This window comes from Sabethes cyaneus, chromosome 3 (genome assembly GCF_943734655.1).
Source record: "Sabethes cyaneus chromosome 3, idSabCyanKW18_F2, whole genome shotgun sequence".
NCBI classification, from domain to species: domain Eukaryota; kingdom Metazoa; phylum Arthropoda; class Insecta; order Diptera; family Culicidae; genus Sabethes; species Sabethes cyaneus.
In genome coordinates, this window is record NC_071355.1 from 145453334 (window position 1) to 145467310 (window position 13977).

Genomic DNA, 13977 nt, shown 5'->3' on the forward strand with positions numbered 1-13977 from the left:
ATTATATATGCAGGAGTATTACACACACTAAAAAATGTAAACAAACACAGACCAGAGCGACGCTAAACCGTCACCACACAATCGTCAAATCTCAAACAGTCAGTACAATCAAAGTGACCAACAGCAAAAACAGACGGCACACAAACCTTTGCTAGAGATACTAACAGACGTTTACCGCAAAAGCTCGTTTTACCGGACCATTAAAAACAGAAAAAAGTGACACAATTACAACAAATTATTATATTAAATGTAGTAAAAGTAAAAAAACAGTCAAAATTAAGACCAAACAATCACTATCAATATTCACACAGCAACACACACATATAAAGAGGACGCCATTTGTAAATTACATGGACGATCACAAAGTAGATACACACATACAGCAGACAACAAAACGTACAGCCTCTGTAAGTTAAAAATAAGTCATTCTTCTAAGACGGAAAAAACGAATTTATATGTAATAAAATTTTAGTTTCCTTGAAAAAGGTGGAATAACGGGTGGCAACTAAAATTTTGGAATTTTTTTCTCAAGCTGTCAAAAAAAGGCAGAGATACATGAAGAAGATCTGATTTACCGAAATTAAAGATACATTATCCATTGTAGTAAAAAAATTAGTGTACATTTGAAAACGGTCCGTAATCGGCTGTTCGGCGAAGCTTTTGTTTGACGTCGAAACAGGAGCGTTGTACGGCCTTCATGTCAACTTTGCATCTGAATGCATCTCTTGATTCTAACAATCAACTGTTTGCAATTCGTGGTTCTCCAGTTATTTTTGTACACCAAGGAACTCAAAATCCCGAAGAAATCCTCGATTGGGCGCACTGAGACAGATTTTTCGGGTCGAGGTTCATGGGTAAAAATGGGATCGAATGGGTATTCAGGAACGATTGTGTTTTTTGGCGTAATGCGATGATGCTCTATCCGGCCAAAACACGTATTGTCCATCTGCATGATGTTTTTATAGCAACGGGATCAAAATTTTGTTCAAACATCGTCAAACATTCGTCTGGTGCATCCTAATTGATAGCAAAACCAGCGGACTTGTTGTTGAAGAAACGAGAAAGAGAACGATATCCTTCTGCGTCCATAATTTTGGCTCTCATTTCACTCTGAGCTCGTTTGTTGTTGAACGTAAGGGCCGTAAAAAAATTGCAAAGTTTTAGTTGCCACCGTTAAAACCACCGAAACGTCGGATATAGAAGCAATACATCGTTTTAGCTGCTAAATACAGACTACATAGCTGAAAACAGAACCTGAAAATTGCATATTTCTTAATTTCTACACTAAAAAATAAGCATTTTAAACACTAAAATTCGATTTTCCAAAAAGGCCATCTCAGAAAAATTGCTCTTTCTCTCTCTCTGTCTCTTATTCTCTCTTCTCTTACTCTCTCTTCTCTTACTCTCTCTTCACTTAGTCTCTCTTCGCTTACTCTCTATCTCTTTCTTTTACTGTTTTTCTCCGCTATGATTTTCAAGTCAAGTGTCAAGTTAGGCCATTGCAAATTATTTTTAAAGTTTTTGTCACCTCCCCTTTGAAATTGGCAAACATTGCTCCACGCAATTTTATTTTCAAATGTTAGGATTATTTAAAAGTAATATTTTTGGTAATCTAATCTATTTTCAGAGGTCGAAATATCCTTGGCCAATTGCAGCCTGGCTTCTGGTCTAAATGTAATTAGTTCATCTCCGAGGATCCGGACTATCACTCAACCTTTTTTTAGAATAGATACTCTCAACGACTGTAAATAAATCATTATCTGTATGGGAAGCGTTTGGTACGGAAGATCGCACCGTTGACAGATTGATTCAAGTAATCGTAATTTTCCAGGATACTTTCAAGAATTGGCTTCGTTAGTATGAGATTAGATTAGGCTAGATGGATGAGACAAACACGGGATAATTTAAAATACATTCATGTCATTTTGGAATTTTTTATCTCACATAAGCCGCCGAGCGCTAATCCTTGGTAGGTACCATTTTATCTTTAACGATCGTGTTCAAGGAGCCATAGAGTAGAGTTAATGTTAATGTAATTGTATATGTTTGTCTAAAATGCAATAAACCCTAATCAATTCGTTTTTCGCATTATTGAAAAAAATTAGTGAGTCAAAAAACATGTTGGTAAAACTCCTGTACCCTCTTAAGCGGTCTACACATGGAGTTGCAAGTGGCAAGCCACGCATATTTATATTGTTTATGTGAATGTTTCTTAACTGCCTACTAATTTTTATATTTTGAAGTAAATAGGTTAGTGTTAGTTAGTAAACGGTCTTCGAGCGTTTTTCAATAAGTCGAGTTTGTTCCGCGGGGTTTCTATAGGACGGCACGACATGCCTAATAATTATTATAACACATGTTTTGCGAGTTGCACCTCCCAGTTGGCTTCGAGATACACTCAAATCTCGTTTTACGTCCACTATTGGGAGGGGACGTAAAAAAAATCGGTCGTAAAAAAGTGGTCATTTATTCAAATTTTGGACGTAAAACGAGAAGACGTCAAGTTTTGGACGTAAAAAAGGTGACGTAAAACAAAATCACGTAAAACGAAAAAAACGAATGGACGTAAAAAGAGATTCTCGTGTACGCCACTGGCCTATTAAGCCAGTTCGTACACTCAAAAAAATCGGCACGTCAAGTTTACGAGGAAACATACGTAATTTTCAGCCATCACACTTTTCATGTAACATCCACGTGAATTATTGGTAACTCGCACTCATACTAACCAGTTTACGTGCGATCCCGGTAAATTTGATCAAATTTCCCATTAACTAGTACATGAGTTCAGTACAGAGTACTTAGTTCATGTAAGTTGCTGTACAGAAGTTTACATGGTTTTTCACGTGGATGCGACGTGCCGATTTTTTTGAGTGTATGTTCTAATCTTGGCTGGGAGCGGTTGTTAGAGTCAATAGCATGGTAGCACTTGCCCCGTAATTGTCCTATTTTCTAACAGCTAACTGTGAAATCTGTTGAACAAAAACAGATGTTCCAGTTTCGACAGCGGAATGTGGCACCTACGCTTTGATTTTTGCTTTGCGAACTAAATTTCATAACTAGCAATCTTGTTCTTGTCAGTTGGTTGAATTAAAACTGCGATATGAAACCTTTCGCGTTCAGTGGAGTAAAGTGAAATAACAATTTTTGGTAGATAACCTACCATCCAACTGGGTTCAAGCCATTAACTTTAATATTCAACGATTTTGTGCATTCTACCTACCAAACTTTTCCGATAAATAATAGTAATGGAAATTCAATTTAATTCAACGAGATCTTCTGTCAAGTTTCGCTAATACGGTTGTGGATTTATTTTTCAAAGCAATTTTTATCAATAAAATAAAACGTTTGAGCAATGACGTGACCCGTTGCTGAATAAAAATGAAATAAATCTTCTCCTTTTTTACTGCACACTGTGGCATAAGTACGTTATTATTGATACACAAAGCAACTAAGGAAGCGGCCACGGCTCTTGAAATTGTATCCAATTGAGAACATGAACGATAAACTGTTCTTGGAATCTAGTGAAAAAGCAGACGTCATCTCTCATCCAGTGAAAAGCAGTGATGATCACATACAATCTCTTTCTATATTTGTAAAGACAATTTACAGCAATCTAAGCCGCATTTGATTCGCCACTTTGCATAAAGTTTAAAATAACACTATGACAAACGGCTTGACGCGTTGTACCGCAGTGTGAAAATAAGTTCAGTGCTTTAACAAATAAAATCGATGGCTTCATTTGCACACATCAGCGAATCTCTCATTTTCGCCATTTACCTTCAACACCATAAAAGCTTATACAAATGCAAAATAAAGACCGTTTGGATCGTTAGTTCCACTCTGTGGGATCAATATTCATGAAATTTTATCACAATCATCCTACACCAGGCAGGCACGGCACTCTATCTGTTCCATCGACACACAGTTAGATGTTCAACAGATTAGGTCATATCGAGCAACTTGTGATATTTTCACAAAAAGGGCAAACGAAAGAATTCATCGTCATCTGAATGACATGTGTGTACAAACCGCTTATTATGTGACACCCAGATCCAACGACGAGAACACACCCATCCATCCCAATGAGTTCATCAATGGTCACAAAAGGCAGTCAGTCAAGTCAATCTATCAGGAATCAGTCCTCAAGCAAATATAAATATGCTGGCAGTACTTGATTCTATTCAAATAGGATTATCCATCGACAAACTTCTTGATCGTAGACAGTGCGCGCGTGAGAAGGGAGTCTTACCCTCTGTTTGCTTCGAGCTTCGACATCCTGCATGCACTCAACGGAAGGCATACAGAAGACAGGCAGAATATGTGAAAATTTCTCCATCCAAACAATCGCCCGGCACGCTTCGGGAATCTTAAACAGATATCTTTTGAATAATGTTACACACTGTGTCCTCTCTTTCTATATTCAAGCCTCATCCGAAAAGCAAGCATTATGTTACGAACCAAAGCAAAGGCTAAAGGAAGGTTTTCTAAATATGCTCACCATATCCTCTACAGTTGGTTAGTCTATAGACCATGTGCTAACTAGTTCCATCATTTGAGGTACATTTTTAAATAGACGTAGGCGAATTTCGCTTAAATTATAGATGAAACAGTTCACATACGATTGTGTACAAAATAATGCATAGACGTCGATAAACTACGACGATGAAAATGTGTCTTCAGTTCGCACCTACCTACCATCCTACCAATAATGCTGCAACACCTTAGATAAGGGTGCAGTGAAACTACAGGTTTAATGAATGTAACTAAATTGTTTATGCGGGCGGCCTTTTTCCTTTGCTCTGAAGAATAACATATTAGGTTTAGTACCGAATTACGTACCGGTAGATTATATCAAGCGAACAAGAACCTTTTATGGACTACGAATTTAAATTGCAAAAAAATCATTATTCCGTGCTGAAATGTGATTGTAATTAGATAATACATAACATTTAAAGTGCTTTACAACTTGGCACGGAGTACCCATCTTATCAATATGATTAATCGAAGCGCAAACCACGACGGTACGGCTTGAAACAATTGCATTCAATAACGGTTATTTAATATATTAAATTATTTAACTCTTCTTAGCGACAGTGATGTCGTTACAATCACAGTGGAGACAGGAGCATCTGCCGAGAAAAGTCTTAGGTTCGATCGCGTTGCATTGTTGACCGAACAATGAGTAATGAAAACATAATCTATAATCAATTGGGAATATAAACAAATGTCTTTAACCTTTTCTAGTAAATACTACGGATGAAGAAAAATTTGCAACTGATTTATAATATGTTTGAGATTGAAGAATAAGTATACAATAGTTCAGGCTCCAGTTAGTTTCGTAAACAAACCCAGCATGGAAAAATTCCTGAAACACAAACAAACTTAAAGAAAAATTTTTAGTTTCATTCATGGGAGACTGCAGAAGGCCACAAGAAATCGCTGATAGAGATGTCTTTGTACAAATCAAGAGACCTGATGGTATCTGCATTCCTGCCATTCAATTGAATAGCGAACAGATAAGGAAATCGCAACTACGAGCAGATAAGAAAGCACACCATGTACAGGAAACGGGTTCCTCATACAGCTTGTTCTTATCAGTCCATATGGTCTCGCCGCCTATCCAAACCACGCTAGCGGAAGGCACTGAAGAAATGTTTGAATACTTGCATATTGTCGTACAACCCTGTCTGACACCGAATGAGAACATATTGGGGCAGAAGCGTGCGACTATCGACACCAGTGGAACATATGTTTCTCGCTTCTCTTCCCGGTACGGTACGCCATAAAACATAGGAATTTGTCGGCATTCAGAAGAGACTGTAGCCTTCCTCCGCTCGTTCGAATGGACCAAGTAATAACTGACTGTGGCATAACATATACAAACTTCACTACTGGGTATGCTCGCCGCAAACAGGAAATGAATCAACATTGTATATGCAATGCAATGTTTTTCGGTTTTTGGCAACATTTTCTAACTCGAAAACTTTCGTAGTACAATCAAATAAATTCAATTGATTAGGATTTCTTTGAACGGATTCTAATTTTTACTGGTTGGGAAGATGAAGAAAAATTAAACAGAATTAGGTTAAAAGGCCTTCTGGAGTTCTGGACGGAATAAGTAATAATTAATTAAAAACGACAATAAAATAATAAAAATCATTTTAATTAAACGATTAACGAGATATGCTTCAAAATCGTCTGTCGAGCAGAGAGCTGTTATTTAGATAGAAGCATAAATAGCTGCCTATAATCGCATGTGATTCCCATTTAAGTTTGCACAGTTTTGAGCTAAATTACAAGATGAAAAATCAGGTCCTGACTTACTGCTAAAGTTTTGATTCGCAAATCAAAATTTATATAAGGTATCTTGGGGCAAATGGGACTTAATAAATTGCGTAGTTCAGGTTAATTTGACTGTATAATGTCAATATTTCAAAATTCTTTTAGCACAGAAACTCTTCACTAGCATTGCTTTGAAGGTTTAATTTCAAAAAGAATATAAATTTGCATGAAATGAATCTACAGTCAAGTACTTTTTTCACACGATTTGCTTTTTCGATTATTAAGAACGGGGCAACTTAGGAACCATTCATTTATTACTCAATACATTTGACAAAGGTCCGACATTCGTCACGTATTTGGTAAATGATCCCTAAGTTTTTGAGTATTCAAAACAAACCGTATAAAAAGACTTTAGTGTAGAAGGAATCAACGCTTAAGGTCCCGTTTGTTTCATTTACCGGAGCAAGTGGGAGTTATATTACAATTTGCTTAGAAAATGTAAAATAACAGAAAATTGCGTGTGCTTATTACACAGCATCGTTAAAGAATTGAAAAAAGCAACCAAAGACAATGTTACTGGTAAGGGTTGTAATCTCCATTCCCGAGTATGGAAACTTCATCCCAAGAAGGTAGTTGGTTTTATTAACCATGTAATACCTAATTGGGGCACAGTCTTACAACCCAGCTCAACTCCATCAATGGGTATGAGCAATCCGTAAACTGTGTACAGCAATCGGGGCCAGCTACAAAAGACAATCTTCGTGACTGTCGCAGTGGCATTTTTACATCCAGTGCCCTTCTGGCATACAAAAAAAGGGTTGTTACAAAAATGTCGTAACCAAATTAAATGATAGTTATTTCACAACGGGTGACACTATAATTAATGAGTAATTCTCGTAGAAACGGGGCCGTCTGTTGAACTGACACGAGTATTTGAATGGTTGAAAATAGTTAAAAAATGAAAAACACGCCTTTAGTGCCTTAAAAAGTCGAAACTGTAGACCTCGTTCACCAAGGGGCCCGACGGTTTCAAAAATACGGTAAATTTTTAGCAAATCTTGAAATCTATATCAAGTGATATATCTTGAATTTGCAATGAAACAACTAACAACTAACAAAATTTGTCATTTAATGACAAGAAGAATAGAATTTTCGAAGCTTTTGAAGCAAAAAAAATTTTGACGGTTATCTTGAACTGGGTCGCGATGTTGGATTTTATCAGAAAATCGCCTTTTTTCCATGAACGCCAAATTGATGTTAGGTTGAAGCTCACGACCATTGGAAAGCTGAGATCCTTTAATCCTTTGAACCACAGCGGACTGGATAAACACCGGCAAGCCACAGGGCCTGGGAAGGAGTAGTGGGTTCGAATCCGGTTGTAATCCAGTTTGACCCCTCAGCTTGGACAAAAAGAAGCGATACACGACTTCTTAAGCGTTGCTTCAATTACCCTCCCTTCCCTAACTTTCCCCTTCACGTCTAGTTCCCGTTCTGTTTGGAACGCTACCAATATCTTTGTTTCATTACTTTCTTCAACCGTCCCCTTTCTATGCCTGACCTCATCCATGGTCAACACAAAACACGAGGTAGGTCTAAAATCATGTCGTTTGTTATTAGTTTCATAACAAATTTTGGAAATATCCCAATAATGATATGAATATTGTGAACCTTGCTAAAGATAAATTGGTTGTTTCATTTAGTTAATGCCAATGCACACGTAATTTGAGATATATATTTCATAGCATCTTTTTTCAGCTTGCCAGTGGTGGTCTTAAAGGGACATAAACGTCTAAAAATTTTGAAAAAATCATAATTTTTTTTATTTCAGATTTGATTCTATAGTCTTTTCCGCTTATTTTGATTGTAATTTTGTAATGATCCGACTTCGGGAAGTGGGCGAAAAACGATCGTACACATAAGCATTCCAGTGCGGCGTGGAACAAGCTCGATACAATAAAACGCCACTCCTGTAAAAACATGATATTCAAACTTTATGTACCTTTCTCTCTAAAACTACCCCACGTATTGAAACAAGCGTTTTTGTTTTGTTGGTAGAAGCTCACACAACAATACAATCACAAACTGAAATAAAAAAAATTATGTTTTTTTTTAAATTTTGAGTCGTGTATGCCTTCTTAAAATGAAAATCGGTATTTCTAAGTAGGTTTTAGCAGATTTAGCAACATGATGCCAAGCATTGTCATGCTGTAGAATCACTTTCTCGTGCCTCTGCTCATGTGGTGGTCGTTTTTTTCTTTAAGTTGTCAGGGAATAAACTGAATCGTTATTGTTATTACTCCATAATCGAATTCTCGCATCTGGCCCATAACACCACTCAGAGGGTTTTAGGCAATGGTGGGACTGACTTTTAATACTTTTGCTCACTGTTTCTTCGAAGCCAGCTTGTTCTCCTATACATTGGGTATTTTACGAAGTCTGCCCTTCATGTTGCCTTTCTCCTTCGGGAAAGCTCCGACTTTCGATAGAAAAACACGGTTGTTATCTCTATACCAGTCATATATCGACAGTGCGTAGTGGTAGGATGCCAAATCCGGCCAAAACAGCAGCGTCTCGCCTCCATGAGACCGCAGGAAGGGCAGCATGCACTTCTGAATACACTCATGGCAGTAGATTTACCTGTTGACGGAACCCCTTCTAGTGAACGACTGGCCTATTTTGTCTGCCAAACCAAGAATTTTTTGGTGGAATTGTCCACTTCATTCTATATTGCCTCCACAGAAACGGCCAGCCGTGGCAACTACTTTGTGTGCGCCTTTATGTAAATCACATCGTCATTACGACATACTTCGGTTTCGTCAACAACTCTCGCTACAGCTTCTTGTCGCGGGCCATGGCAACCGTGTTTTGTTTGTCGTTCCGGCTCGGTGTGTTCCGGATCTTGAAAACATTGAGTCTGGCAACTTCCGTCGTCTTATGGATAAATCAGATGGAAACATCGCGAATCGAAATTTTGAAACGCTTGAACAGGTTCAAGAGATTGAACTACATTAATTGCATCGCCAAGGTTATGTCGAACCCTCGGTCTTAGTCCAAAATGCATTTAGCATGTTCAAGTCGAAATCCAATTCCAACAAATGTAAAATTATATTGTATTATGTAAAAATATTTATTTATTTATTATTAATATAACATTCATCTGACTAATTGTCTTAATGAAAAATTTCGAAAACTGACACAAAAATATTATAGTCTACACAATAAAAGCTTTTGTCGAAATTTGTTAGACGGCACACCAAAGTCAAACAGGTCTTCTACTGTACGAAAGGTACGCATGCAGGAGGTTAACGGTTCGTTAAATCCAAACGTCATGCGGTGAAAGCGGAGCTGAAGCAAACCATTAGAACGGAGGGTACGTTGCGCGGCACGAAAGTTGAGCTGCGATAGAATTCTCAGGCTATCGATTTCCCTATTTATCACTTTTGCTACAAACATTGCTTGCTCAATCTTTCGGCGGCGTTCAAGAGTGTCGATGCCAAGAAGGCGGCAGCGGTCGGGATACGGGGGCAAGTTCGCCGAATCACGCCAAGGTAGATCACGTAGTGCGAATCGGAGGAACCGTTTTTGTACACGTTCTATTCGCAAGTTCCAAACAAGTTGTTGAGGACACCATACTAAAGTAGCATATTCAAGTAGCGGTCGCACCAGTGAGCAATATAAGGCCTTTATGCAATGAGGATCGTTGAAATCCCGAGCAATGTTCGAGATGAAGCCAAGCTGACGTGTTGCCCTAGCGATGACGTTTGTGCGGTGTGAATTGAAAGAGAGCTTCGCATCTAACAAAACACCTAGGTCGCTAACGTGATCTACTCTTGCTAGTTCCTGGTTGTCGATCTGATACTGGAACACTATTGGATTCACAGTGCGGTGAAAGGTAATAACATGACACTTAGCTATACTAATAAGTAACCAGTTACTACGGCACCAGCTTACGAATACCTCCAGGAGCTCTTGTAATCGGCGACAGTCTTCGATGGATCGTATCGGCATATAAAGCTTCAAATCATCGGCGTACACAAGTTTTACGCCAACACCCAACAGTAATGTAACATCGTTGAAAAATAGTGCGAATAATAGAGGCCCCATGTTACTGCCTTGTGGGACACCAGAATTATTAGTAAACTCAGTAGAACAGCATTTATCAAGCTTTACACGGAGAACTCTTTCGCGTAAGTACGAACTCAGTCATGCAGTAAACTTCCGTGATGCACCAAGCCGCGAGATTTTCCTTAACAATATGCCATGGTCTATCCGATCGAACGCCGCTTTCATGTCGGTATAGATTGCATCAACTTGAGCCTTCTGCTCCATGTGTGTAATGCATGTAGTCGTAAAATCGAGAAGATTTGTGCAAAATATCTGACACACATGATGGACAAATTTTTGAGATAGAATTGCACTCATTGAGAGAAAAATGTTAGTTTTCAAATTGAACCGAAAAAATTTTCGTCGTGAGGATATGTAATGGGGAAGACAACTAAGAAAATCGCCCAACATAGCTCTAGCCATCCCAAGCTCCTTCCAAGCGCCTCCACGTGGCCATACCTGGAAATACTTTAATTTGTACAATTGAGTAGCCAAGCTAGGAGGTGCGGGGTCGTGCGGTATTCAGTTACTAACCTTACAAATGTAGTTTTAGACAACCATTAAACGATTTTATTTTCAAGTATTATATGATTTAAACTAATATTTTTGGCAAACTAATCTATTTTCAGAGAGCGAAATAAGGCGCTATATCCTTGGCCAATTGCAGCCTGGCTTCTGGTCTAAATTATCTATGTATATGTATATGGGAATCTATGTATATGGTAAGCGTTTGGTACGAGAGGTCCACGCTTTCTTCCTTCCCCTTGATTTCAAGCAGTTTAATGGAATAAGATATTTTTTCTGGTTCCACTTGATTCCTTGGAATTCTCTCTGCGCTTCATGCAGCGCAGTTGGCCTGGCCATTGACAAGAAAAATGATTGATTCAACTAATCATCATTTTCCAGGATGTCTTCAAGAATTGGCTGCGTTAGTGTGAGATTAAAAAAGATTGACAAAAACGGGTTTTTTCTTTTAAAAAAGAGGTACTCCCAATAATCGAGGGAAGGTCCAACCGGCACCAAACTTAAGATTTTTTGTTATTGACCTGAAACAAACAATCTGACAAAATTTGTTTCAAATCCGAGAAGTTCGATTACACGGGCCTCGGACACTTCGCGTGAAATGACCCAAACTTTGGCAAACTTTGCAGTTTTTCGAAACAACAACGCATCATTTTTTAATTCCATGCCAAAATTGTCAATCTAGCGTTAAAAAACAATCTCGATATGAGTAAAACTCAAAACCACATGGCATTGAAAATGTACGTGAGAGATCAAGGTGCAGTTTTCCACAGCAAATGGCACACCATTATTGATATGAAATTAAATACATGTTCAGAAATAGCTCACAGATACCAAAGGTGTGTAACCTTTTCTTGTGAGTGTTCCAGGTACAAATGCATGATAAGCGACGAAAGATAACGTAATTAAGGTTACTGATAGCTGTTTTGTGATGACAACTGTTTTGCTACTGACACGCTAAACCATCTGGTGGACTCTCACCACATGTGCAAAACAGAAGCGTTCGAACCAATTCTGTAATTCATTTAATTGTTAGAGTCTAACTTACAGTCTGCCCTGTTTGTGCCCAGTGCTACTTTACTTATCCCGTTATGTATTGAATGAAATATTGTTTCCAACTAGTGAGCAATAATTTTCCCTCTAGATATCGCACAAGCTATTTTTCACGATTCAAACGAATCTTGTTTAGGTTGAACGTCTTCTGCGTGTTCGAAGCTGGTGGATGGCAGATACAACACATAGAATCTTCAGTTTGCTCTTTGCAGCATCCCGTCACAGACGGCAGCAGACAACTTGCTCAAACTGACGATGACGTGATGTGACGATTTTGTATAAACAAATCGAACCATTGAAAGACACAATGCTGCCTGCATACTGAATTCGCACACCAACACCGAGGCAGGGTTCGATCTTTGTCAAAGCAAGTTGATAACTTGTATCTTCGTTCAAACTGAGCAAACGCGTGATTCACCACTAGCTTGTGGGGTGAGTAATTTTAGCCGAGTTTTTCCCGAGAAGCGAAATATTTTGCACCTACACTTCTAGCTCAAGGAAACGTCTTTTTAATTCAAGAGCACTTGATAGTGAATAATAACCAATGGTTGGTTCTCTTCCTCCTTATGTCACGGCTTTTAGCAATTAATCTTCAATTCGAGTCTTGAATATCTTTCACACAAAACGATAAACTCGGAACTCATGCGGAATTAATTCGGATTTCTATCCTATTCACAAGGCACCATACATTTGTTGATTAAAACTGCGCAACTGAACTATTTCATTTTCATCACCCAAATATCACACCATATGAATAAACACCGGCACACAATCATTTCAGGCAAACATTTTCTCATCTCGTCGGTAGCTTTTACCGTGGAACACAGCTACAGATTAGATTTTTTCCGTAGAGGATATGCGAAGTAGTAAAGCTGGCACACGTAGGCGTACTATAAGCCAGGCACGTGTGACGAATTCCGACAGTAAGGCACAATATTACGGAGAATATTCGAAAGATACGCACAGCCCGTCACGAGTTCCGCGCAAAAAAGTTTTAAGAATAGCGCTCGGCAACGGTTCGTACGACCTTCTATCTCGCGAATGGTTTAAACACTGAGAATGAATTTATCTAGAATCTAGACGTAGCACGACCAGGGCGACAAATTACGTATACACAATGCTGCAGCCGGCCGCACGCTGAGCCGAGCAACGACCAGCAAAAGCAACGGCGGACGACGACGACAACCACGGTACTACTTTACGTTTTTGTTGTGATGTGACTTCCCCGGCTCGCATACGTACAGGACGGTGGACTGGACTGGCCCGGAGAGCGAGAGGCAACCCGAGTGCGAGAAGAAAAATAAAAGCACAACACAACACAGAGTCAAGTTAACACCACCAGAGAATAGGGAAAAAATAAAACAAAATACATTGAACTTGGCACGCCGCTATACATGCTGAACAAATATATACGAACACGGACGGGTTCTCTCTTTAAAGCTTATCCCCAACATCCCTGGCGTTGTATACTACCAGCCGGATGTCTTAGAGAACATTATTTCAGGATTGCTTATTCAAATCGTAATCCCGAAACAAGTTACGATTTCTTGATTATAAATTTGTACATGTTACAGAAACGGTGCTTCAGGACAACGACTTTAAGCTGAAGTAAACACACAGTCAAAGTTTTGGTAGAATCCGAAAATAAAGAAGAAACCTTTTCCGGTTCTATGTTGAGTTAAAAAAATAAAACAAATCAGTAATGACCCGATATAATCACCCCCATGATAAATTAGGGATGACAAAAATGGGACAGCGACAAAATTGGAAAATTTTATTTTTATTTTTTGTTCATAACGTTAAATGAACTGCTTATGTTCCAGGTTGACCACTTGTTTAGTGTCTAAAGGGTTATCTCTTCGAACTAATTTAATTCTTGAATCAAGCATTTAGAGCAATTTTTTTGTAAAAATTTACATTTTGAGTTTCTCTTGGAAAATAGAAGACATTGAATTTTTTAAATTTTCGTTCAAAGTCCCTTAGCTGCCAGTGTACAACATTTTATGGTATTCTGGG

At 38.5% G+C, this 13977-nt stretch overlaps 1 protein-coding gene across 8 annotated transcripts in view; it reads right to left on the reverse strand.

The window, feature by feature from the left end:
* Nucleotides 1–13977, reverse strand: part of LOC128744519 (cytohesin-1) — a 78460-nt gene that overhangs the window by 40419 nt on the left and 24064 nt on the right. For 2 of the 8 annotated variants that reach the window (XM_053841585.1, XM_053841584.1), the window contains exon 1: nucleotides 12446–13068. The exons of 1 other annotated variant lie outside the window; for it this stretch is intronic. The gene's annotated coding sequence lies outside the window, so the exon portion shown is untranslated. Of the gene's footprint in view, nucleotides 1–12445; nucleotides 13069–13977 lie in introns of those variants that run through there. 5 more of the 8 variants (XM_053841586.1, XM_053841589.1, XM_053841588.1 and 2 more) reach the window with 5 other exon arrangements.